Source organism: Caretta caretta, chromosome 10 (assembly GCF_965140235.1).
Source record: "Caretta caretta isolate rCarCar2 chromosome 10, rCarCar1.hap1, whole genome shotgun sequence".
Classification (NCBI taxonomy): Eukaryota; Metazoa; Chordata; order Testudines; family Cheloniidae; genus Caretta; species Caretta caretta.
In genome coordinates, this window is record NC_134215.1 from 45285119 (window position 1) to 45288454 (window position 3336).

Here is a 3336-nt window from a genome sequence, read left to right on the forward strand (position 1 = left end):
GCTCCCTGCCCCACCCCCAACCCCAGATCACCTCGCCTCTGCCTCCTCCCCTGAACGCACCGCCCCGCTCTGCTTCTCTGCCCCCCAGGCTTCCCACGAATCAGCTGTTCGCACAGGAAGCTGGGGCAGGCTGAGAAGCAAGCGGCGGCTTTCTGCTCAGGCCCAGGGAGGCAGAGCTGAGGTGAGCTCGGGCAGGGGAGGGAAGGGCGCGAGGAGGGCGGCCCACGCCGCAGCAGGTAACCTGGGGGGGGGGGTATGCGCAGGGGAACCAACCCCCCGCCCCAGCTCACCTCCGCCACCCTCAGCCTGAGCAGGAAGCCGCAGCCTGCTTCTCAGTCCTCCCCGGCTTCCTGCCGAACAGCTGATTCGCAGGAAGCCGGGGGAGGGGGCGCGGAGAAGCAGAGCAAGGCGGTGCATTCAGGGCAGGAGGCGGAGCGGAGGTGAGGTGAGCTGGGGCCGGGCAGGGAGCTGTCGGTGCGTGCTCTGCACCCACCAAATTTTCCCTGTGGGTGCTCCAGGGCTGGAGCACCCAGGGAGTCAGCGCCTAAGGCGCCTCTTTTGATGTGATTAGTGGAGGGAGCAGCCGCTCCCCCTGCTCCCCCCCTAGCTACGCTCCCCCACCCCTAGGAGCCAGAGGGACCTGCCGGATGCTTCCTGGGAGCTGCCCCAGGTAAGCACTGCTGGGACTCCCCACCTCGCCCCCTGGCAGGTGCCTCTGGCTCTTAGGGGCAGGGTGGGCACCCACTACGGTGGCCCACGAGACCCTCCTGCCCGGTTCTGGGGGCAGTCAGGAAACGGGAGGGGGGAGGATGGGACAGGGATCCTGGGGGGGTTGGATAGGGCAGGAGTCCTGGGGGGCAGAGGTGGGCAATGACCCCCTCGTGGGGTGAGGAGGGAACCCGTTGTTAAGATTTTGGCAGCTCATCACTGCCTGTACTCCGCCTTGGTGAGAGGAGTAGTGCTAAAGTTGACCTTCCCAGGTCGAAATAAAGGTAGCGTAGACACACGTCTGTCATTTGACAGATTTGGCCTCTGGGAAGTGTCCTAGAGTGCTCCAGTGTGAGTGCTCTGGACAGCACTTTCAACTCCACTGCACTTCAGCCAGGTACACAGGGAAAGCCCTGGGAACTTTTGAATTTTATTTCCTGTTTGATCAGCATGGAGAGCTCACCAGCACAGCTGACCATGCCTGCCGAAGGCCGCAAATGTGCTCCAGCGTGGAGCATACAGGAGACACTGGATCTGATTGTTGTGTGGGGAGAAGAGTCTGTGCAGGCAGAGCTCCAAACCAGCAGCAGAAACGCTGACACCTATGCCAAAATTGCACAGGGCATGGGGGACAAAGGCTACACCAGGGACACACAGCAGTGCCGTGTAAAAATAAAGGAGCTCCGGCCAGCCTACTAAAAGACAAAGGAAGTGAACAGTCACTCTGGTTCTGAGACACAGGCAGCCGCATAGCCAGGGGGAGGGAACAGGGGGAGCAATCCAAAAAAAAAGGCGCCATCTGCTGCAGCGCTTTTACTCACCCGGCGGCGCTCCGGCGGCCGGCCCTCACTCGCTCCGGGTGTCTTCAGCACCTTGAAGGTCCCGCCGCCGAAGACCCAGAACGCCGCAGCGGGTGGCACGTTTTTTGTGGATTGCTCCCCCTGTTCCCTCAGAGGAAAATTTAAAAGGCGCCAAACATTGACAAGGCGCCACTTGTGCTCAGTGTGGGAGTGGCCGCTGCCCCGCTCCTGCCCTAGCTACTCCACTGGACACAGACATGCTGCTTCGATGAGCAGCTGCATGCGATTCTAGGCAGGGACCCCACCAGGACCCCAACACTCTCCGTGGATACCTCCCAGGGGCCCCAGGCAGCCATGGGCAATAACAAGGAGGACATTGTTGATAAGGAAGAGGAGGAGAATGCACAGCAGGCGAATGGAGGATCCATTCTTCCCAACAACCAGGATCTTTTCCTAACTCTGGAGGCAATCCCCTCCCAGAACCTACAGTTGCGGGACTCTGATGGTGGGGCGGGCACCTCTGGTGAGTGCACACTTATAATCACTCTACAGTGGTTAAATGCAATTGTGTTTAAGCTGAGGTAAACAATTGGGATATAGTGGAGGCCAGACCAGCTACGCAAATGGTGCTCCCTGGAAAAGTCTGTTTATGTGCCAAGAGTTTCCCCACTAAAAAATGTCCCTGGGTGTGCCCTGACATCACCTACCCTTCTTGTGTGTTTACATGCCTGCCTGCAAACCAAAATCTGCTGCCCAGCATTCTGCCATGTGTTTGTACCCTACTGAGAGGCACTTCTTTTAAAAGACAAAATGTGACCGTGTACCTCAGAGAATGTATTTACTGCTAGTGTTTCACTCATTGCAAGAGTTAACCTTCTGTTTTCAACAATGTATGTTTTTCCTTGCAGCTTCAACCTTGTCTGTGGGTGTTCACCACACCAGCACAAAGGCTGTCCCAGATTAGAAAGCGAAAAAAAGCGGACAAGAGAAGACATGTTCTGTGATTTGATGCGTTCCTCCGAGACTGACCGGGCCCAGCTGAATGCTTACACTGTCGGAGAGCATGCACACTGACCAAGAGGGCAGGAAAGCATACAGAGATCAAGAGCGTAACACACAAGAGGAGATGTTGCAGCTTATGGGGGAGCAAACGGACATGTTGAGGCATCTGGTTGAGGTGCAGGAAAGGCAGCTAGACCTTAGAATCCCGCTGCACCCAATGATGAACCAGCTGCCCTCCTCACCAAGTTCCATATCCTCCTCTCCCAGACGTCCTAGAATGCTGGGGGATGGGGGGGGTGGGAAGGGGGGAAGAGTACTGTTATTCCTTGAACTCAACTCCAGGGGATGGTTCATGGAGCAGAAGGCTCTCATTCCCACAGCTTTGATTGCTAGATAGTGCAATTGTAGTAAGCTATGTGTCTTTGCCCCTCCCCCCTGTTTTATCAGGCCCTTAGAACTGGGTTATCTTTGCTATTCATTGCTGTCTCTGTTCAGTGTTTGTTAGCATAATGAAAATGCATGAATTGAGGACAAGAGGCTCTTTATTCTCTGTGCACACTGTGGTTGGTGGGGGTTTAATTTACAGGGCAGTACATGCAAAAAAAGGGGGTGGCTTGGTAAGGAACTACACACAGAACTGTCACATCACTGCTGGATCATTCATGAAACTAGTTTTCAAAGCCTCTCTGAAACCCAGTGCACCTTGATGTGCTCTTCTTATTGCCCTGGTATCTGGCTGCTCAAAATGGGCTGCCAGGCAATCTGCCTCAACTCCCTACCCTGCCAGAAACTTTCCCCCCTTACTTTCACAGATATTATGGAGTAC

The 3336-nt window shown here is 55.8% G+C and overlaps 1 long non-coding RNA gene across 1 annotated transcript; it reads left to right on the plus strand.

Moving 5' to 3' along the window:
* The first annotated feature begins 93 nt into the window (after positions 1-93).
* On the plus strand, positions 94-3044 carry LOC142073478 (uncharacterized). The gene is made up of 2 exons (XR_012670372.1): positions 94-181; positions 2417-3044. It is a non-coding gene; the product is annotated as an uncharacterized LOC142073478 (long non-coding RNA).
* Positions 3045-3336: the final 292 nt, after the last annotated feature.